Source organism: Scomber scombrus, chromosome 19 (assembly GCF_963691925.1).
Source record: "Scomber scombrus chromosome 19, fScoSco1.1, whole genome shotgun sequence".
Taxonomy (NCBI): domain Eukaryota; kingdom Metazoa; phylum Chordata; class Actinopteri; order Scombriformes; family Scombridae; genus Scomber; species Scomber scombrus.
In genome coordinates, this window is record NC_084988.1 from 10,749,218 (window position 1) to 10,773,913 (window position 24,696).

Here is a 24,696-nt window from a genome sequence, read left to right on the forward strand (position 1 = left end):
ATCCTGACTTTTAGTGCCTAGTATAGCTCAATCTCCAAAATGCCAGATCCTACAATTTTCATAATGCAACTCTCAATAGCAAACACCCTCCATATATGGTAAATGGCTATGTCTTTCAAACTCCATGTTTCCAGTTTGTAACAAAGGCTTTCTATTAAAACATAAAACAACTTTAACAGCCAAAGTTTGGGAATTTTTTTCATGTCTGTAGATTTTTTCGAGGTCAATGAGTCGGTGGAAAAAGTCAGTTTATAATATTTTAAGCTCCAAGCCAAATTAAGTTCATGTTTAAATTATTTGCAGCTATTTCCCTTTAAAAACAGCTTTGTTTTTAAATTAGTTAATTACATTGATAACTATATACATATCCAAAGAATTCTACCCATTGATGCTAGCCAAAAGTGATGTACATTCACCCAAACAGTATAGATAATACATTTTTGTAACAAATATTCATGTCTCCATATTTGTATCAGAAGACCTTAACTGTGAATTCACTCATTGTTAGAAAAGGAGAGAATAAACTGGTGAGCCTGATCATTGATAAAGGCCTACATACTGAAGGTACAACAGAGTCAAGTAAGCATGAATAAATCTTATCAAAACATCTATGTTATCTTCCCCTCCCTGCCTCCTCTTAATGGTATTTTAATGTTCTAATTAATGATGGCGACCAGTCTGACAGGCAGAAGGGCAGTAAGCGCGGAAGCAGTGCTGAAATACATGATCTATAGCTTTTAGTGCTGGAGAGGGGGAAGCAAGTACCTCATAAAAGCCCCTGTGCAGGACTCTGCTACCATTACTCACTCTGCCAAGTCTTGTGAATCATTCCTCACTCCTTTGTATAGCCCAACTCTAATCGTTCAGCTCTCATCGCTCTTTCCCTCTCAGCTCTTGCAACACTGATGTCCTGGGCAATACAAAGTGTCTGCTCCTGTCCTCATACCCTACATGCACATCCTGGCTTATTTCTTGACATCTGGAAATTATTATTTGTCTGTAAGACTGTAACCTGGTTCACTGTAATAGAATCAGCACCTTTAACATTTCACATGTGAACTAGGCAGAGTTAAACTACCGCTGCACACCACAGGAGGGTGCGCTAGCCTTGTAGAAAGACTCTTCATTTCTGTCAGCTGTAGGTTTATTGCCCAGTATTGTATTGATTAGAAGAACTGATTATTAGTGTGTAATTTTGGTTTAATGTATACATTGATCGCAGGTTGAAGGCTTGAATTAAGGGCTGATTGAGGGCAGTTCAATACTAGTAATTGCTACAGTGAATGTCTTGACAGGGGCTTAAGTTACAGAGGGACAGAGGAAGTGGGCAGATAAGCATGACATGTTTTCCCAACCTGCAGATGGAGAACAACACACACCAGTAGGAGTCTTGATACTTTACTCATCTGTTTTGAATTAATAAAATATATTTTAAATATAGAAGATGTTTTTCAGGTTTTAAAATGTCTGTCTTTATCATAAAAAATGCCAGTGTTCTCAGTGATGAGTTTCTTTTTATGAGATAAAATGTTACATATTATCAGTGGTGGAACAAGCATCCACCATTTACTTAACTATGGGCACAGAAGTATCAATACAATGTTCAGTGAAAGTGTAAAATGTAAAGTGAAAGTATTCATTATACAGGAAAATGGTCATTGTCACTGTTTTATTATAAACCATACAGCCAGACTATTTTTCTGATACTTTAATATATAAGCATTACTTTAATGTTGAAGCCAGTTGAAGTGGAGCTAATTTGATCTATTGTATGAGCTGGTTGGTAGTTTAATCAATATTATTACATTTAGTTTAGAAATGCTAACAATTTATTACAGCTGGTGAATAAATGTCAAATTTACAATATCTCTGTCACAAAGGTAATAGATTAGAAGTATAAAGTAAAGAAAATGGTACTATTATATAAAGTGCAGGTACCTCAAAATATGCAAAAGGAACACTAAAAAGCTACTTTAGTGGCTGGAGAATGTGTCTGCAGATGTCACCTTGACAGGAGCGTTGACATACCTGTTTGCCAGGGACTGTGGTGTGACCTCCGGAGAGGCTCAGTGGCTGCCTAGTGAACTAACTGGCTGGCCAACCGCCCCGGGCAACTCCTTTTTAATCTGTCATCCTTCACAAAGCTCCACAGGAGTAATTACATACTACACCCAGAGGTGAGAAAGCTGAATGAAATGGAACCGCACCTCTATTTCTCCTTATCGCATACAAATCTCTGCAATGATTTTTGAGTACTTCTATTAGTCAGGATTGGATTTTACCCCAACGTGAAAGTCTAATAACTGCAGCAAGATTTTGCATCTGTGCCCAAGGTATTCTGGAAAGTGGGATACGGAGCAATGTTTCTAGACATAACTTTTACAAACTATTTCCACCACATGAAAGTGCTAAAAACTAACAATACAGAAGTTAAGTACAGTACAGATACAGTAGTCAGTCTAACTGTATTTGAGGCTACAGTTCATTTAACAGGGAATTCCACATTAAAAAAAGAGTTAGTCATACCCCAATAACTAACTAACTAATAAATAAGAAATGAGCAAATTGACCATTCCAGGATGACTCCTCTGAGTATTTTCTTCCACAACTGACTTCCACAGTGCCCTGCTTAATTGCTACCTCAGCTGTGTCACTGCATCAAACACTTGCTGCTGCTACTGCTCATATAACGTTTCATAAGCAAGCTTACCTGCCAACAGTCTGCCATCAGCCAGTCCCTACTGGTGCCGCCAATATTCCATGACTCAGTTTGTTAACCAGTCAAACCCATTATCAGTTCAGGCTAACACAAGAATCATGAATCAGATCTTGGTTCAGTTGAGGTTGTGTGTTTGTGCTTGCCAATGTCAACATGTGAATATTATGTGTCTGCTGGCACATGCAGCTTATCTCCTGTACATCTGCTTGTGGTTGATGACATGGCATCTATTGGCAACTCTCAACTCACATTTCTCTACATTTTGTGTTTTCATGGGTATTAATAGTGTAGTGGCTGTCCTTACTCTGCTTAAGCTGTTGTTTGGCATGTGCATTGTGGTGCTAATAGTAGGTTTTTATGCTATTGATTTGTATACGTTTGCTGATTCACAAACTGCTTTATTACTGGTGCTAACACTTCCCTTTGCTGCTGCTGTAACTATATATGAGATGCTTTCTGCCAGTAGTGACTTTGGTGCCATCACTCCTCAATTGCTGCTTTGCTGAGCTTCATGTATGCTTGAAGGTTAGCAAAAACTGCTAAAAACAGACATAGGGTATAGCAGCTTGGCCAAGACCACTGCCTAACCTTAAGCAGTACCTTGAGTGAGCTGAGCTATGTGTAGTCACATGGCACCAACAGGGAAAAGGTACATCTCACAGACAGGCACTGAATCAGCACATGTGATGCAGCTTCCTGAACTGAATGAGGAGGGAGGAGTCCATACCTTCCATACCAATAGCACTGCAGTCTAAGCCCTGCTTCCCAAAAGCATCTTAAGGCTAAGATGATCTTACCCTGCAGTCTTAAAATGAAACTAAGGTCACATTATCTGTAAGATGTTTCTGGGAAACAGGGTCCAGGCCTGTTAATTATTGCAAGGGACTATCCAGTTGTGCTTGTGTGTGTGAATCAAGTGTGTTTACAGGAAGAATCTGAAATTTACGTCAGGAAGGAGTGGGGACTGAAGCTTGGGAAGTCACCTCAGCCCCCTACCTACAGTGACTTGGCAGATGTATAGTGATGCAATGTGCAGAACAGCTGCTTGCTCTAAATTGGGCCGTCCATCCTACCCATTCTCCCCTCTACCTTTGAGTTCCCGTGGAGTGCAATGTCAGCCATGCTGCAATCATTATTCATTATCTTCAAATGTATATCTACCTCACAAACTTCTCTCTCACACTTAAACTTTTCTAGTATGGTCATCTTATTGTAGAAGACTTTTGACTTCTGACTTTTAAACACTGAGTGGTTTTGTGCCTATTTTTGTGTAGAGTAATGTGTAATTCTATAGTGGGTTAGCAAAAGACACCCAATCTAATTTGTTGTTTTTTTTTATTTTTTTAAATGGATATTTTATAGTTGAAGGAAAAGGCATAGAGAAGCATCTGCTATTTTTACAGTATAAATACCACCTTAAGCTTCTGCTGGAAATGAGACTAGTTTTACAAGACAAATGGGGGTGGAGGAAAAAGATCTGCAGTGACCCACTTCCTTGTGGACCTTTTATACCATTTATGTTCACAATACATTGTGCGCAGGATTATTGTTGTTATAAAGGTCCAAAACATTAGGGATGTTTACTGTTTCTTTGAAATTAACAGTGCATTACTGCAGCAACTGTAAGGCAGGTATTCATTCCAGCTTGATGTCTCTTGATGCATTTCAAGCCTTGAGACATACATTATAGAAAAAATGTTTTTGTATCTAAGCGCCATTGTGTGTGTGCATGAGTCTCATGGTATGATGTGGTATCATCATTGATCCAGCATCTCACTCCTCTAGTGTATCCAGCTGTTACAATATTGACTTGACTGAAGAAACAGATTAGCTACAAACAAGCAGTGGCATGCAATCTTTCCTTCTTCTGGGAGCACTCAAAGCTCTCACCCAGTGACATGGATGAAGTGAATCAGTCAGCCCCTTTCAAAGAGGTACAGTGTATCAAGCAGTTTCTCTAGTTTAGTGCAGAAACATACAGCTGTTTCTCACTCAAAGGTACAAACCTTAGTTGTCTTATGGGATGCTGCAAGTGTCTATTGCATTTTAATGTTTCTTTGCATGCTTTTTTATCTGATAGCATCAGTGAGAAATTCAAATAGATATCTGTACCATTGCTGAGAATAGCAGTACAAAATGGCCCAGAATCTCATTTATAAAATAAGAGATCAAATTCTGGTGTAAGTTAAAACAGAAACAAAAACCTATTAAGTCCTTTAAAAAAACAAACAACAACCTTATTTTGTGTTAGAAATAATTTTATTTCCATATAATTTGAGACAAAATGGGGTTTCTGTCATGGATGCTCCCTCCACATCTAGCATTTCCTAGTGTGTTCTTGTGTTTCCCCTTCCCCCATGTTTCTGTGTCCTTGTCATTCTCTGTTTTGTGTCAGGCTTTTGGTGTGGGCAGATCCTTCTCTCTCTGGTTGCTGGCTCCCGCCTCCATTCACCTGTGTCACATTCCACTCCCAGTCAATCATACTCACCTGCAGTGCATATATACCCCGGATCTTCAACCACACATTGCCAGATTGATGTACTTGCCACAGTGGTATTGTAGCTCTTGTGTTCATGTTATTCGATAAGTTGTACTTACTTCTCCTTCCTTGTGCCCAGTTATTTCCCCTGGTGACTGCCCCCCATCCTCACACATTGCATTTTGTGAATAAATTCTTCAAATCTTCCCCTGTCTTGATGTCCTGCGCTTGGGTCCCTTAGTTCGCCATAACAGGTTTCAGTGAATTTAAGTTGGCATCCTTTATGAACAACATAACTGTAAAAGGAAAGTATGGATTTTTAGAAGCCTCTATTGATACAACACACACAGGCTTCATGTAATCTATGTTTAAAGGATGATGGTAAATTTAATCATTCCTCTTGTCCATATTAGCCATACAGCCATAACTTGACTTTGTTTTTGATAAATGAGACATTTGTTTCAGAAGTGGAAGTGGTTTTAAAACTAAGCTAAATGCCTGAATGATGATGCGACCAAGTAATCAGCTTCACATGTACACCATGCACCTCAAATTCATGTCACTACCTTTGACTGATTACAGGCCATTAATCATCCTTACCTATCAGTTTCAGTATGTCTCTCTTCACATCAATCTCTGAGCTGAGGAAGCCTTTAATATGTATATTTTGTGAAGAATAGTATTTTTTAACTCTAAAAATCGAAGGAGGCTGATCCTTTAGATTTCTCAACTCATGGACTCTCAGAGCAAGCAGTTGCTTTGTTCTCAAACCACCTTAGTAATAGGTCTTAATGCATTAGATATGGTGGTCTATGTTCTAATATTATATCTGTTGATAAGGGTGTACCACAGGGCTCAGTATTAGGTCCACTTTTATTCTCTTTTTATATAAATAATTTCAGGCATTGTTATATAGGATTGTGTGTCAACTCTTGTACAGGCCATTTAATGCTTGCAAAATGCATTTATTATTGTCCAAAATACCCAACTTCAGCTGAAACTTGTCCCTAACCTTGTGTTGTTTGACTAACTCTAGGAATAGGCCACAAAATATCCCTTCGGTGGTCACTCAAGTGAAATTGAGGATATTTGATTGGTCATTCCCTCTGTTTTAGGCCACATGTGCAGTACCTGGTGAAAAGGCTGAGGCTACAACTGGGTTTTTATTTTCCAAATAAGTTGTGTTTAATTTTTAATGTGAAAAACATCCCGTTGCATTTGTGTATTCTACACCTAAATTATGTTGCAGAATGACTTTATACTTAATGAATTAATCGCATTACAACTTTTAAATCCAAAACAAAATAATGAGATGCAGATTTCCTAGGATGTATGTGTTTTAATTTACCTGGATACACAACTGATTGAGCAGGACATCAGTATGCAGACAACACCCTACAATTTTGCAGTGCAGGCTGTGTGAAGCCTCTAAATCACGGTTGAATATGCAGGGGGAGAATTCATAACAAAATCTGTCACTTCCTGTTTATCTATGATACATCTTCACAGCCTTGTTAATATTCTTCAGATTCCACAAGAGGACTGGGGGGGTAGAAGGGCGAGTTATTGTAAGAATAGTTTTTTGCTGTGTCTGGGCCAGAGGTAACCGCAGTGTGAAGCTATGAAGCATCAGGAATTTGTATCTGTCTCTCTATTGACTTGGGAGATTTATCTTCTGGGCAAAGAGGCAGCGCCATAAACCGTGTGTATCAGCAAAGTAACGACAGCCGCGGCACTGACACCAGGGGGCAGCAATTAACATGAATTAATCATATTGATTTAGGCTTCATCTCCCCTGCTTAGAGCTCTGTCTTTCACTGCTGCACATTCTCACACAACAAGACAGTCACACACACACACACACACACACGCGCGCACACACGCACACACACACACACACACACACACACACACACACACACACACACACACACACACACACACACACACACAGACACACACACACACACACACCTAACCTGTTATTCAAACATAATACAAGTTCTGTCCAGGTTAATGATCTGGTAATGGCTTCATCATGTCCTAGAGCAAATAAAGAGGGTACCTGTGTCACGCTGGTGGAGGACTAAACAAGTCAAATAATATCAAAGGAGAAAGGCAATCAACTGCCAAAAAAAACCAAAAGTATCAAAATCCACACGTGAAACAATACGATTTTATCTTTTAAGAATGAAATAATTACTTCATAGCTTTGGGGTTTTGAACCAAGAGATGATATAAGTAATTTGTTTAATTTTCTTGTCCTTTTCATGCCCTCATGTCTCCTCTGTAGACATGCTCTGAGGTTCAGCCTGTATGCCCATACTCAACCACTGAGGGGCACTGCAGCTCAAGCTGAGTCCTGTTGAGCAGAAGAACCCAACTGAACCTTTAGCAGCCGTGACAGCGTCAGCTGCTCACTTCAGTGCCAGCCCCTAAAAGTTACCCAGGGTACCTAAATCTGCTGATCTGCCTTCTCCTTCTGCTCCTCTCACTACCGCAATACGACTTTTCCACCCAACTCCCAAAGAAACTTATTTATATCTTACTCTTCCGGCTATCCTCCTTTCTTTGTTCCCCCTCTCTAGTGTGCTGTGCTCCCTCTCTTGCTCTATCTTTATATTTTCTTAGAGGCATCAGGTCCAATCCAGCTGTAGTCAATCTAATCCCTCTAATTCAGTTAATCTAATTTTCTGGATATGGTCACACTGCTGATCTCCACTACTGGTCGTCTACAATCTCTCCCTCTCTGCACTCCGATTTTCTGCCCAAATCCCCTGGAGCCTGAACTTTCCCACTTTTCCTCCACATTACAAGTAACTGATTGGCGCAAATTTTATTTTGTGAGAGTTTGTAAAGTATGATGTAACATATGTGTTTTTAAAGGGAAAGTTTCAAAATTCCCCCAGTGTTTTCTATTGAATCACAGAGGCAGTAAATATTCATCTTCAGACTCAGTAATTGGCATCAAGCCCTGGATTATTCATCCAGCTGTTGATCCTTGCTGATAATTCGTAGTAAAATCAACATTTTGCCTGTTATCTGTCTTTGTAAGGGACAGTTTATGGGAAACCTCTGTACTATATTTAATTCTCAAAAATCAGATTGAACTGTTCTCAAGGATGCGGTAGTATTGACTGTATTATATGTTTTAGCTTGAAAACTCAACATTGAGTTAAACAGCTGGACCCTCTATGCAGTAGTTCAATATAGTTTAAGCAATCCATTGGTTTCTAGCAGGATTCATCTCTCATTCAGTATTCATTAAAAGCTGCCAATGTACAGTACATGCGTGTTTGAGGGATTACCAAGGTCTATTAGCAGATAAGAGGGACTTTCTCGGTGGGAATCGCTAGCGATAGGGTATGTAGGTTAAACATTATGTGTCCCAACAGTCGCTTTTTAATCACATTCACAGATAAGCCCAGTGTTATTTGCGTCTTGCAGTCTGTTTCAATACTTGCTCACAGCATCAGAAATCACTTGTTTCATCATGCTTTTCTGCTGTCAATCCACATTTTGTTTGCCTCTTTCACTCATTTTTCCTTCATCTATCTGTGGCTCCTGGCTGTAGTAAATCTCTGCAGTGATTGTCAAAAGAATGAAAGCTTTTTATCTGCATGAAAAATGATCTTCTTTACGTGTCCTTCTTTTAACCTATTATCATGTAAAAGTACAGAGGAGGTAAAAAAAAAAAAAAAAAAAATAGAATCCTGTCAGCTCAGGGGGGCAGGAATGGTGTCAGTCTCAGAGGGAGGATTAGGGCCAGGCTGACCAGACATTCACAGGAACTGCTGGGGGGAAAGTGGGCTGAACAGGACACACCCATATGTCATATCTCACCGTCAGGTTGTGTTTGCCCTGCCTGATGGTTGAAGGGAAAAAACACCTAATATTCTTATATGTGTCTATCTGTTTTTCCCCATCTTCTGTCACTTCCTATTTCTCCTGCCTTTCTTTGGACCTCTTTTTTAAAAATCCTACCTCTGTCTGTCCATTTCCATTGGCACTAGTGGCCCACTTGTGGATTTATAGGTCAACTGTCTGACAATTTCAGGTCTATCTTATTTAATTCCCTTGCAATGGGTGTCAGGAAAATGAGTTACCTGCTGCAGCTCAACACTCAGAAATACAGTAAGTTACTGCCTGCTGTCTGCTGCACTGATGGGCCACAGGATTGTAATTTGTGCAAGTCTGCATCCTGAATGTCATGAATAGTAATAGGGAGGTGTCCAGGCTATATCTAATGAAAAGGAGGGTTAATGAGTAAGTTGTGTCCTTGAATTGTTGGGTTGATTGGATTTGAGCAACATGTTAGTGCGACCTTTTGGTAGCCTCTCCTTTTTATTTTGCACCAATGAGTCAGAAACATATAAGGGCTGTCAAAAACCCTTAAATTAGGTTTGCTTATTTATCCATTTTCTTTTTCTTGATACGTTTTGTTGTCTTGTTGCAGTACTTCCTTGCCTCTCTCTTTTTTTCACAGCTCTGGCGTTGTCCTCAGCTGCCTTTTCTTCTTCGATCTATCTTCTTTTCCCCAGTGAAATATGGATGTGTTCAGGATGACTGCAATGCAGCTGAAACAACAGCAATGGTCTACTCCCAGACAAAGGGAGGGTGGCCTGTCATCCAGTGGTAGTTTAAATAGCCCCCGTGCTTTCAGGATCTGGATTGGACTGGGTCAGCTGAGTAGGTGGGTCTGCCTGGCCAATAGATCCTCAAAGACAAGGAAAGAGAAACACAATGCTCCTGTCTCAGCATGAGTACACTCCTACAGAGAGACAGATAAAACAAGAGATGAAAAGAAACAGACAGATAGAGACTAAGCAATAAAAAATGAACAAAAAAACTAAAAAAAAATTGCAAAGAGAATTATTCATGATATTCATTTATTACATTTTTCACACACAGCGATCTTCTCACATCATCAACCTGCTATCATTGGACATGTTTGCAGTATTTTAAGCCAACATACAGTACACTGACCTGAGTGCCTCTCAGTGTTGATGCAGCCTCCTGTGGTTTGTGTAAGCAAGCTAGACAGGTGTTTTCCATTCTGCATTATCCTTTTGTTCAGTATCGCTCTCACACCTCAGCTAGGCCTCATGCCAGCACAGCAGGTGAATTTGTGTCATCCAATGCCCACCATGCGTCAGTGAGGTAAATATAACATTGACTTTGGGGCTTTAGAGTTAATTTAAATGCCATAAAGAGCATTCTGTCTTCTATATCTGGAATTACATACACTACAGAGGGTGGAAGGACGGAGTGGGAATGACAGGACAACAAACTATGTGAGAACATATGTGGTATAGTGTCACTTGTCTTCACATATTTAAAGGGTGCAACAAAAATGTCTGTAGACAGAACAGGACAAAAAACCTACAAGCTGCAGTCAGTGACTCCAAATGCCATTTTATTAATTATTTTCATCAATTTATATTTATAATTTATATTTATAATTTGTTATTTCCTCAATTAATTTGTAACTCTTGGGAAAGTAGAGAAATTGTTTGTTTTATTCAACTGATAAATCTTCACATTGGGCAAGCTGGTACCAGAAAAAGACTTTCAAGCAAATATTAAAATAGTTGCCAATTGATTTTCTGTGATTTAACAAATCAACTATTTGAATAGTTGTTTCAACTTTAGATGTCTGTGAACAGTACACCTCATGTTCATCATGCTGCTCTGTGATTGGGTTAATCTAAAATATACCAAAAAGGAAAGGTATTTGATTTTTGCTGTTTAGTTTGGATTTCTCTCTGAGGTCACTTACTTCAACCAGTTAAGTGTCCATACTGACACCTAAAGTATATTTGGGGCACATAAAATTAATTTACACTTGATATATTAGGTGGTGGGATGGGACACTTCACTTATAGTACTATTTTGTGATTTAGGCTGATAATTAGCTTGAGGTAGATGTGGTCTAACATAAAAATCTTCCATAATGCAACCCTGAGTGTGCCTTAGCTCAGGCATTTAGACGGGCTCCTTTTTACTGAATTCAATTGTGCCCCAACTCTGTGATCAGTGCTGTCTGTCAGTGTCCTGCTGCCTATCAGCTTGGGATGACAGACAATTAGTGGCAGTAGAAATGGCTTTTGAAGCAGACCCATTCCCCCTGAATTCCCTTGTCACTGCTCATTGCCATAAGACAGTGACTGCAGAAGCTCTGCAGGTAGGATAGCAGGGCAGTTAAAGCATGCATTCATATTTCAACAGCCACTTGGGCTGAGACAGACTTTCATAGGAGCACACACGCTCATGCACATTTGCACACACACACATACTAACCATAGGACTAAGACAACAAGTCCTCCTACATCAAACACATACATTTTCACTCTAGATTAATTTCTGTGTGCTATAATGAATCCCAACTTTATTCACCACAGTTGTTTTTTTTACCCACTTGACGCATTAAAAGAAATTGAATGTCACATTCGGAGTCTAGATGTGCTCTGCCACAGCATGCCTAAAAAGCTACTCACTTATTCAGTGCACAGAAGCAATTAGGAGAAAATGAAATCTCTGTATTAATGTGCACGAGTTAATGTCTATTGCTCTGGCTGTGGAGCTGATTATTTTTGAGTGCTTGCACCCTTACTGCCAGAAAAAAATGAGTTCCCAGCTTCACATATCTTAAGAAAAATAATCTGTTTTGCTCTATTATCAGTGAACAGAGATTTTAATGCGCTGTTGGGTGTCTTTGGTAAACCTGGCGCTGGTAAGAGTCTTCTACAGTAAAGAATAAACTAGATTGACGTCTGTAGTTGACGTAACTGGTTCAACCTTTGACTTTCATTAATAATGACCCCTGTGTTACTGGAAATGAGTGTGAGTAAAATTCACAATGAAAAGATGTGACTCATGCTACTGCGTATCCATGTGCCTGCTATTACTCATCAGTTTAGTACTACTTTGTAGTCAGGTTCAGGGTGGTGGATGGAGTTCAGTAGAATGAGTTGTAGATACATGTACACATGCTCTGTTAATCATCAGTTAAAGGAATTATACTATATGTGACTGAAGGTTTATGTTGGTAGTAGCTTCATTTTTGATACTGTTTCATATACACAAATGTGCACATAAACTTGTCCTTGTAACTGTGGAATTATTTGTATAATTTTGCCATCTTTATGGCCCATTACTCCCGTTTAGTGACCTTGGGTTAAGAAACTAATCTGAAGACCAGTTGTAAGTAAGTAAGTCTAATTCTAGGGAGAGGTAACGTACGAGTGGATTGGTGTGTTTGTTTCTGTACTGTGTGCCTGCTGTCCAAGTGCCTAATTGTGACTCAGAGGAACCTGAGAAACATGGCTAAACACTTAAAGCGTACTTGCAGCCAACTATGTGTCTTTTTGTGTGTGTGTGTGTGTGTGTGTGTGTGTGTGTGTAAATGTGCACTGTATGATGAGCCCTAATGAGGACAGCTCTCCCAGGTGCAGCTGCTTATTATACAAGGACATTGCAGCACATTGCTCCATCATATAGAAAGTAGATGGGTATTAATCCATTTCAAAGCAGAAAACTTGAAAATCTCACTTTATATACTACATTTTTATTCACTAATGTACTACAGTAAATTTAAAATAAGTATGAGTCATTGGTGTAAATGTGTTTTGTATTTTAGATATGATCAGTGTGTGCATGTATATATCTTTATAAATGTATTGGATGTGGACAGGCTCTAGTTTAGGTTATAGCAAATGCTTCTTGCTGAGAAAAATACATACAGTACAAGGAACTGTTTGAATTAAAGTTGATGAAAAACCAGTGAATACAAAGCTCTGTAGAGGAAACTATCCTCATGCATAAGATGTAGGGGTCGTAGATTTAAAGCTGACCTTTGCACCTTGACCTTTTGCTTCTCTGAGTCGGCAGAGTTGGATAGTGTGAACTCAGCATCCCACGGCTGGGTGTAGAGGGAGCTGAAGGGGCAGAAGATGTAGGAGCTGGAGAAAGAGGAGGCGAGACTCTTAAGTGAAGCTCCAGAGGTTGGAGGGTCAAAGTGAGGCAGTGGGCCTTTGAGACCTGCCTTGATCTCCTGGTCAATGCTCTCACACCGCCCCACTTTGTGATGTAATGTGTGTGTGTTTCTCTGATCAGCAGTTTTTCTCATGTTTGCATTTTCACAATGCACTGGGGTATGGATTTAGTAAAAGGGATTGACTGAGAAAACAATATAGATTATTGTAAAACAAACAAAGTAGCTCACCTGCCATATTCAGGACATTGTGTCACATTAATATCATTGACTCTTTAACCAAATTATTCCTTTAGGTTTGTTCAATGATTGCATACACATATTTACACTTTAGATTACACAATTTATTATAGATGAATTGAAGGAAATGAGGTTGAACTTCCAAAATTGGACAAAAAATATACACCCTTATCAAATGTTATGCCGTATGTATTAATACAGCCAAAGTTATTGCAAAAAAATCGCAAATTAAAAAGCCAAAAATGTTCCTAGTGAAGCATAAGGGTTAAACATCATTCATATTAAGCTTTCAAATTGCATGTACTTCCTGACATATTATTCAAATTAGGACACATTTCCTTCTGGTCTTGGCAAGCTCTATTAACCATTCTTAAGTCTATTTGACATATTGTATATTGAGCCAGGAGTTATCGTAAAGAAACAAACATAGATGTGAAAACCTTACAATGTAGATCATTTTCAGAATGGCACTATTCTTTGATAGTTAAATGCACTGGTGCATGTCAATGGAATCACAGACGCTATTTTCAATTTAGTATTAGTATGTCATTCAGTCTGACAAATGCAGCATGTTCAAGTTTGTATTTTGTAAAGGCTTTGTAGTAAGGTACATTAAGTGATTTATGACTCCTATCAGCAGCCAGTAGGAAACATTGCAATTCACTTTAATTTACACCCACAGCACTGTCACACCGCCTGTTTCATTGAGCTGTGGGGGCCCCCAACAAAAAACCATTAAGTGTGGTGATTAGTTCTGAGATACACTAGGTAATTATGTGATTAACAGGAAATATAATCAGAAATTGGAATTGAATTGAATTTCGCCACTTTTGGGAAAAATCGATCTTTCACACTTTCTTTATATGTTTTTCTTATTTAATCTTGAACACTTCCGGCTACATATCCTTTGTAGGGGATATTTCACACAACAGTATAGCTCATCCATCAGTCATCACTGAGTAGTTCAAAACGTGAAGGTGTCAGAATGAGTTTGCACCAGATAACATATATACTACAGCACAATTCAACACAAAGGCATAAAATAGCTGTTGTAATTACGTTATGTTGTCATTTTCTTCTGTATAACAGTACAAATACTTTTCTTTTTCTTTAAGCTTTGTGTGACACTCTGGTTCTTTGCATAAAAGCATTTTAGCTAAACAATTATATTCTTTTATAGTTTTCTCAACACAGTACACACGCTATTCATGTTTGTATTGTCACACATTCAACATACTGCACTGCAGCTCCCAAGTCGCTGACATGTCTCTGTTGGTCTGTTTATCTGTATGTCTTCCCTCAATGAACCTGTCAATCTTCAGTAATGGTGGGCTCAGCCTTGACCCTGACCTGGACCAAACATCATGTCAAAGCTCTCTGCCATTTTAAAAGACAGCACACATTGCTTCCAGTCCAGCTTCAATTTCTCCCTCCTTCATGGACTCAGCTGTTTTAGATAATGGAATATTGTACAGATCTCTTAAACTTCCTACATTTATTCATATTTTTGCACTTGTCTACTCATCCTCCTTCCCTCAACCTGTTTTCTTGTCCATACTAATATATGAACAATGTGTTAGCATTAAATTGTGGTATCCGTTGGATTGTCAAATATTCAGTTTAGCATTTTGTTGCATGCAAATCGTGCAGACTACAACTTTAAGCTGCCAGTAGCTAAAATATTTAGGATGTCTTTTGCAGAATTATTCATGATCTGGACTGAGGTGAATATAAACAACATACCTCATTGTAACCTGAATTTTATAGTGCTGCCCCCAGTCACCCTTCACCATCTCTTCCTTCCTCCATTGCTTTCCTGACAAAGTGTCAGTCCCTCCTGTGTCTCTATTAGCCTTAGTCCTCCATCACTGCCCCTCCCTCTCTCCATTTGTCCATCCCTCCCCCTTACCTCAACCCCCTGGAGTGGAGCGATACTGCTGATGCATCACCACCCGAGATAATTTGTTTAAATGACAGATTAGGAGGGTAACTCGATTTGTGTCCGATACAGTATGTAGTGTCTGTTACCAATCTAATAAAGCCAACCTCCCCGCCCCCTTTGCCTCTTCCTCTTAAACCCTCCCCTCTCCCCTCGTCCACACACCCTACCCCTTAGCTTGTATCTGCCGCAGTAAACTCCTATCTGAGGAAAAAAGAGGGGGAGCAGTAGAGGCTTGTCTCCTGGGTTGTAACACGATCGCAGGCAGGGGCCACCAAGGCCTCCACATTAATTGAATTGCGAGGCCTGGAAGCTGCGAGGTTTGGCGAGGTGCTCATTGACTCATTGATCGGCACAGAGGGGCTTCAGAAATATGCCTTGCAGTCGCGGCCAATCAATCAAACAATTAAGCCTAGTCTCTGTAGCTGGCTGTGCTCCATTTAAGTCTAACCCTCCAGCTCCCGGTGCTGCACATTGCAAATTAATTGCTTCTCGCCACAGAATAGGCCCACCGGCTCCCCTTGTCTCCTTAGGTCCCCCTTTGGACCTGGGGAAAAGGAAACAGTTTGTTTGGATTTTGCACAATTCCCATCTCTATAAAACTTCTGTTTATACCGTGACAGTACAAAATCCCTGCTCTGCAGTGTGTGCATGTATGTAAAAGGGATGTTAAGACAGCATAAATCCTGGCTCAGTGCCACCTACCTTCTGTTCCTTTAAAATACAAGCACCTTTTTATCTGATTTTAGAGGCACCACAAATTGTTATGCCTGCTCTTGTGTAACTATCTAGGAAACCGTAAGAGTCAGTGGATTGGAACGGAGTATGTTTCTGTTTGTTTAATGAGAGGGATGCACCCAAGGAGGAAGAGGGAAGGGCGTGGGGTTTCATCATGGTGGCCTTTCCTGCAGCATACCCCTCCTCCCTCCATCTCCTCCACCTTTTTCTCCTGTTCCTTTTTTTCCTCTCCCCTCCTTCATGAAAATAGTCTTACAGGGCCATGTCCTACAACATCGGCAAAAGGATTAATTCTTGTTCACGGCTTTGTGACTAGAATCCACAGCTATTCTCCTCTAGCCATATGGCATTATCAATTTTGTTCACTATGGCAGAGCCTGTCATCTTAAGACTGTGCCTCCCTGGCATGCTGCCCTAGGTAGCATCTGTCAGAGGGGACTAGTGGGGGTTTAATGTCTGTGTCTCGCTTACACTCTCCCTCTTTCCTTCTTCCTCCCTCGCTCTTATCTTTCCCTCTCCCACATTTCCCCCTCATATCCTCTACTTTCCATTCACCACAGTCATTTTGAGGTATACCATGTAGAGGAGTTTAGGAGAGATTTTGAGTGTGACTGATACCTCTTGGGTGTCTGCCGAGAGCCCAGCTTCATAGCCTCTCACTGCTGCCCTTCTATAGCAGAGATTGCCATGGATACTGGCATGATATGATAAATCAAAGGTGTCTCTTTTTTAGGAATGTGTCCTTAATCTTTCCAAATGGCCACCTGGCCTGATTTGTGACCTTGAGGATATGTATCTGATGCTGGAAGGGCGGTAGGATGTCACAGACACACACAGCCGCACACACCACATATGCGCTAACACTCACACGTGCACACACACTCACATACATTCAGGCATATGACAAGTAGTGCATTTGTTGCATGGATGTCCTTGGGCTGTGAACACACACGCACACACACATAAACACAGAGTCAGAGAAGGATGGCACCAAATAAAGATTGAAGGTGTTAGGGAGTAATTCTGTCATCAAGAAAGAATCTGATGTAAACTGCCAGAGACAGACAGTCAGGCTCATGGATGCAGCTGGTCAGTCTGCACTGGGTGATGATCACATAACATAACATTTAATATGTTTTGTGAGTAGCTGCATTGCTTATCTAAAGCATTGCGTAATGAGTATGTAATGTGCTTAAATTCCTAATTCCACCAAGATGACAGAGGTAACAGCTACTGTACTCCTATATTTTTTTGGATAATATGAACTGTAGTGTTTTAAGCTACATGTTGGCCTGTAATCATCCCCTCCAGGAATGTATGTCTATTAATTATTTGTTATTATTTATTTTTTGATTCCACTTGAATATATGCACAAGCTAACGGTTTAGAAAGCTCATGACTGTTCATGTAAAGGCCTGATAGATGTTTTGTATGATTGTAGGATTGCATCTGGTATGTGTAGATCTACATTTGGGAGTTTATGTGTAACGCTTAATGTTCATTTGACAATTTTCCTTCTTTATAGGACAGAAATGTGTGTGTGGGTGGGTACATGTGCAGTTCTTAAAATATTTTAGAAAAGTGTTAAAAAAGAGGTAAATTTTATACACAAATCAATTGATATGCTAAATTGAACAAACCCAAACCATTATGCCTTAATGTCAACACATGTCAACAATATTGTCAACAATGCAGAGTATGCAATAAATTAAATTAAGTATTCAAAAATTAGGCTTCAGAGTAGGTATTTGTAAATTATGTAAAATATTTTTCATGATAAACGTAAATAGTTTTTATTCTTATTATGGCCATGACTTTGCTTTGCATAATTTTCAAAGGATTAAAATGCTTAAATTAAAGCTGCTGCTGTAAAATGCTATACCAGTCATGAGTCAATGGATTTGACTGAATTTGAAAATCCTGAAATTTGATGTCTGGGTAAAGAATGAAGTCTTTTTATGGTAGTCTTTGGAAGTTGAAAGTGTCATGACAGCTGCAAAGCATCAGAGAGAGAAAGATAGATAGATAGTAACAGAGTTGTAGTTTAACTTTTTTAAATCTACAATTAATTTTTAATATGTTTTAATGCTAACCATGTGTAATACAGGGGAGCAGATTTACCTAGGATCATCTTTACTTGCAAAACATAATATTAAGCTTCTGATTCGCACATATTGTTAATGCAAACACTAACTAAAAGACATCAGTGTGGCTGTAACAAACATCACTGTAGGTAAGCACATGTTGGCAGTACTCCAGAAACCTTTTTTTTGGCTTATCCACTGGTCACACAGATGTGTTAACATGATTTTATCCTTTATCTTTAATTCAATTTTCGATTGAACAACATTGATTTGTTAAATTGGTCTTTTATCATGAATGTCTTTTTTACATCAGTTGTACAATGGCAGGCGGATTTGTTGATGAAAGCCAGCTGGCAAAGACATCGATCTCTGGCAACAAGGACTTGATAGGAAAACGGGAATCATGTCATGTCCTCTTAATATGCCTTTTTATATTGATGTCCTCTGTTAGCCTCCAAAATGTCCAAGTGAATTGCATGCTTTCACAAAATTCTTTATCTTTTTTTTGTGCTATGCAGCCATGACAAGAAATGACTATCAGACTCCCATCTCCAATTAGCTAAAGAGAGAAGCTGGTTAATTACTTCTTGCAATATTCACTAGTCAGTCTTTCAGGCTGTGAGATACATTATGTTGCACTGGGGGGTTATTCTACATTCCCTTTTCAGCCCACAAAAACATCTCTTTCTGGACCTATTTTATTTAATGTCACTATTACACTACAACGATTACACACTAAAATGGTCCAGACGAGGTAGTTTAAAGTAGCTGGTTAAATGTATGAATGGTATCATTGTAAATACAAGTGTTAAGTACAGTTATAAGTCATCTTTGTGTTTTGTTGTTTTCCTCATGGCTGCATAATTTGGTGCTACAAACACTGGTTAGTGGCTTTGAAAGTCTAACAACTTCTGACAGTGTCCTACCTGTCAAGGAAGCAAACAGACACACACGCACGCATGCACGCACACACACACACACACACACACACACACACACACACACACACACACACACACACACACACACACACACACACACACACACAGACACACACACACAGACAAACAGATCTGTATTAGAGAGCTTGTTAAATAGCTGTCTGTTTCCATGTTTGTCTCAGAATGAAAATAAGACAATAAACTGTAGCAAAAGTTGGGGGAACCAAGAAGGAAGACACATGCAATTATAAGGTATACGAGTTTGTACACATTTTGGCATGCTACAGTAATTATGACTGCCTGATTCATCTCAACACTCAAATCACTATTGTAGAAGCTGACAGATGCATTTTGATGACTCATGGTTGTGTATTTGTGCTGAATGTAAGCTTGCATGTTCGTGTGTGTAGAGAGAGATAGCAAGAGAGTATTACTGCATGTCCCATCTTTAGTTTTAGAATCGGACTCTGTCAGTGCTGACTGCTGACAGTGTGCAGGTTTGCTGTAAAAAGCAACTGAGGAATCCCACAGGGATCCTATTAGGGACACTGCATCTGGGTGCACACACACACACACACACACACACACACACACACACACACACACGCACACACACACACACACACACACACACACACACACACACACACACAGACATGGATATTTTCTACTGGACTGTAGGTTGAAGAGCAATGCTTTAATTATTTATACATTTGCTGTTAACATGTGCTATTGACATGTGCTTCAACTCCCTCCCATCTTATTGAGGGGTGAGTATTGAAACTCAATACTTTTTGAGAGCCCACCAAAATGTGTCTATAAACTCAACTATGAAAAAGTGTCAAGGAAGGAAAGTTTGTATTGAATCCTCGTTCAGATTATCTATGTTGTTTACTAATTCTTTGATTGGATATTTCCTGATCCAAATCCAATCTTTTAATTATTTTAATAATGTGAAGTTCTGCTCTAATGTACAATTAAACAGTGATGCATTCAGACATATTTTTAATGGATGAGTTAACTGTTTTGTCGAAACATTTGTCAAATTATAATTAGTCATTGAAAGAGGTATTGCTTAGATATTGGTACCAAAACTCTGGATTTGGTACTGGTGTACAAACATTTTTAAACAATAAATCATATCTTCATGCTTGCTTTTTTCAGCACCCTGACCAGTACCACCTTTTTGTACAGTAACTAAGATGAAGAGGTGCAGGAGGTTCAGGCAGAGGCAGCGTTCTATTGAACAATCTAAAGGGCACCGATTGATCTCAGTTGGAATTTGTCAATAAATGACCCTCATGATAATCAAAGGCAGATCAATATATGACCCTGTTGCCAAAATGCAGATCAATACAGAGCCTTGTTATTATCATGTAATGATTTAATCAAGCATGAAATGCACCTCTGTGAGGTCCTCATGTACTGGCAAGGCTAAAGTGGGTCTAAACACTTGAATTCAGGTTATAATAGTCAGTACAATCTTATCTTTTAAATTAGGTTTTAAGATGTAAACAAGTAATTTCCATTTTGTGCCAGTACATGCTTGTAGTTCCTCTTCACGTGGTGCCTACCAGATATTCATTTCATGAACCAAGAAGGCAAAAAAGACAAATATGTACTATCTTTGATATTTAGTTTTCATATTGCGCTTCTTAAATTTCTTTAGCAAACCTGTATTTGCACAGGCCTTTGGGAAAAGATGGTGAACATACAGAACAATACAGAGTTACAATACATCCTGCAGAGAGTGAATTTACTATTTGATGCTCTGCAGAAATGTATGATATATGAGAGGGATTATAAAAGTGAATGAACACATATACTGTATCTGCTAAGTCCTCCCTGAGGTCCTCTCTTACATTACTTCAGAGCATTTGGGATGGAGAAGGTGAAATAAAAACTGCCTGGTTGACTGATCTTGAGCGTTCAGTTTCTTTATTAGCGGATTTAGACTCATTAAGGCTGATTTGCCCTGTTAATTTTCTTTCCTATTAGGCAAGGGAGATATGTCCAACAGCCTCAGTGGAGAGGGAGCATGGGCTTACAGTAAGCGATGTAATGCATAGAAATGCAAGCATTATTCACTGTGCTAGGGCTTGGGGATTTATTTTTTGCTGTTGTAATATGATCACATTTGAAAGGGAAAATGAGAACTTTGCAGTGCTGATACTGGTGTAGATTCAATCCACTCAAAGTTCCCTATATGCTGCCATTACAATATTTGCCTAATTTTGTTTTGAGTCTACGTCAGGCATTTAAGCCAGTTTGCATACCCTAGTGGGTGTTACTTGCTGCAGATCAATAATGGAAGAGCTATCATGTAGCTACTAGCTCATTTTTAATTTGCCTGCATCAACCATTAATCTGTTAATTATAATCCCCCCCCAGCAAGCACAGGTCTATGCAATCTACATATAAACCACACAGGCAAACACAGATGACATGTTACATGCAAATATATGCATACACGCACAAATGCACACTCACACACCATAGTATCAGTTTACTGCAGTAACTGTCAATGCTGTTTGTCTACGCAGCTGTATACATAGCTTAAGCAGAAAAAACAGTAGTGCTCTAGTATTTGAATTGCTGAGGAGGACTAGCAATGTGTTTGGCTTATAGTCAGCTACACAATGACCTTCATTCACATCTATCGAGACAACATAGATCCCTGTGAAGAGGAGGAGGGGGATTGAGGGAGAGGCAGGGGGGAGGGTATCTATGATTCGGTTCTGTCCAGTAGCTGAATTTCTATGCGTTCCTGGCTCTGAAACAGATACTCACTCACACAGGAAGAAGTAGGGGTTGAGGAGAGGATAGAATAACTCTCAAGGTGAACAAAGCAAAGGGATTCAGGAGAAGAAATGAAAAAAAAAACAAGACAGAGGGAGATAGAAAACCAAATTAAAAGAGATGCAATGAATGAAAATGAGGCAGCCAGCCAGATGGGGAGAGCTGCAGTGAAAGTAAGCAGACATAAAGAGGAGTTGGATAGACACAGCAGGGAATGGACTGGGAATTTATTTCTGTCTGATTCACAGATGAAACACTGACAGAAACTTCCTCACTGAAAGCACATTTATGCATGAAGCATCCGGACTCTCACGCTACGATAGCCATGTTGCATTTCTAATTAAGCTACAAGATTTATTGGTGTGTAGTGACAGAAACTCCACATATTGGCTTTTTTAGGCACATACACATTCACATTGAGATGTAGCATCTGAGGTGATGTAAAAGATGTAATGCTGGAAACAACTGCCCATATGTCACGTCTGTAGACCTTGAGTTGCTTGACCTGCCGCCTTAAAGTGACTAAAGCTTGACCCAGGGCATGTTCATGTTGTGTTTATGCATTAAAGACATGCCCACTCCCACTGACTTACACATACATTGCCACATACATAAATACATGTACACATGCACTTTAAAACATGCAGAAAAGCTGCCTGATAGTAGGTAAAATGCTACCGCGCATTCAGCATATGTTGTATCTTGCTAATTCTGAACTGCACATCAGATCATACTCCAATTATGCAGTGTATCCAGCACCGGTCCAAACCCCCCCCCCCCCCGCACACACACACACACACACACACACACACACACACTCACACTCACACTCACACAGTGTGATACATGTGTGATATAAGTCACACAAGAGCATCCCATGTCCGTTTAATCATAACAGCAGGTGTCGTGAATTGAGAAACTTCCCACAGCTAAGAAGGTAAGATTGATTTGATGGGGGGCTGGGAGCACAAAGCAATAGCAGGGAGGGAGCGGCAGAAAAAGAAGTGTGACCAAGGGGGAGGGGGTGAAATTATTAAAGAATACAGAAAAACACTCTAAGATAGAAGAATAAATAGTGAGCAAATTAGCAGCAAAAAAAAAACATTCTGGTGCAAAGCTTAGGCAGAAAAACAACAGACAATGAACACTGAACTGTTTTATAGCAACGTTTTATAAAGCAGTAATTCTCTTTTTTTTCGTCTGTTATACAACATGCTTTTTTTTTGTTAGTGGTGTCAATGCGTACTGCAGGTCCAGGTGGGCTTGCCTTTAGAGTATAAGCTGATTGTTCCTCATTAGACATGTGGATTAGATCAGGATTGTAAAACCTGTTCAAGGACTTGGTGACCTTCTCCTAGTAGCTTTCTACTTAAAAATTTAGTGCAGCAACAGTTGCTCGGTCCATTCACCGTTGTGACCTTACACTGCCCCTACCCTCACACACCTGCTTTGATGCATGTGTGGCTTTGTGTGTGTGTATGGGTGAAGGGGGGTGGGATGATGTCACAGCTCAATTAGGCTTATAACACATGTATCCAGAACAGAGTTTTTGGAAATTAACCTTTATTCAGTTTTACATTTTGAGTGTATCTCATCTAATTTGTGGAGTCATAATTGTTATGAGATTAATCCTCATCTTTTTAACAGTATTAGAAAGCCTTCATAGACAGAGTACTGGATGGAGTTCTCCAAAGTGAAGAAAAAGTATCAAATTAGTTACGGAAAATTTAAGTAATTTGGGAATGTAATTATTTACCCCCAAAGCAGTCCATTACAATGTCCCCCAGAAAATGTGCTACTTTTCTTTCTCATTATAAGGTCTTTTTTCTGTTCAGCTCTGTGACTCTATTATCTCTTTTTTCTCCTTGTCTCTCTGAAATTGATGAGTGCAGTCTGAGCATTCTCTCTCTCTCTCTCTCTCTCTCTCTCTCTCTCTCTCTCTCTCTCTCTCTCTCTCTCTCTCTCTCTCTCTCTCTCTCTCTCTCTCTCTCTCTCTCTCTCTCTGTCTCTCAGCCTTGCTTTCTTCATTTCTCAGCCGACAAGACAAGCTGTTTTCAGATATACAGTATGTGGGGGGCTGGAGGGAGTTACACCTATTTATTAGAGCGAAACCAATAGAGTCACTCTGTAGACATGAAGAATCAGTCCTGACTGCCAGTTGCTTGCCTGGTATTGCTTTAGTAGATCTATGTATAAAATAATTGAAAATAATCCTCAATATAACAGTTGCCTTTTTGTGCTAAATCAGCAGATGACTTGTCTTGCATTAAATGGTTCAAAGAAATAATTCGTAATTAGTACTATTAATGTTATGTAGGTGAACAAATAAATGTCTTTTCAAGGAAATAATATACATGAATGAAAATAGTTTTAAGTAATTTGCTTCCTGCATATTCAGTTTTATTCATATTTCAAAATCAGAAATGAATTTTGTGAAATGGATCATTTAAAATCCCAACCAAGCATAAATCCTGGAAGAAGAGAGTGCATAGTGGACGGATAATATGAGACAGTAACACATACTATAATATATACATACAACACTTGCAACAAGAGCAATATTGTCTTATACTGGTTCAAAAATATATTTTTGTGCTCATGAGTTACAAAAAACACCAAAAGCAGGTAAATGAGAGACACTAAATGTATGTTATTAAAGGGATAGGTTGCATTTTTTTAATGGGGTTGTATGAGGTACTGCAGTGTATTACCTGCAGTAGATGGTACTGACACGGAAGCTAAACAGTGTACTGCTGTGCATGGG

The 24,696-nt window shown here is 39.3% G+C and overlaps 1 protein-coding gene across 2 annotated transcripts in view; it reads left to right on the forward strand.

The window, feature by feature from the left end:
- stxbp6 (syntaxin binding protein 6 (amisyn)) overlaps positions 1–24,696 on the forward strand; it is a 191,817-nt gene that overhangs the window by 63,760 nt on the left and 103,361 nt on the right. The window lies entirely within an intron of this gene.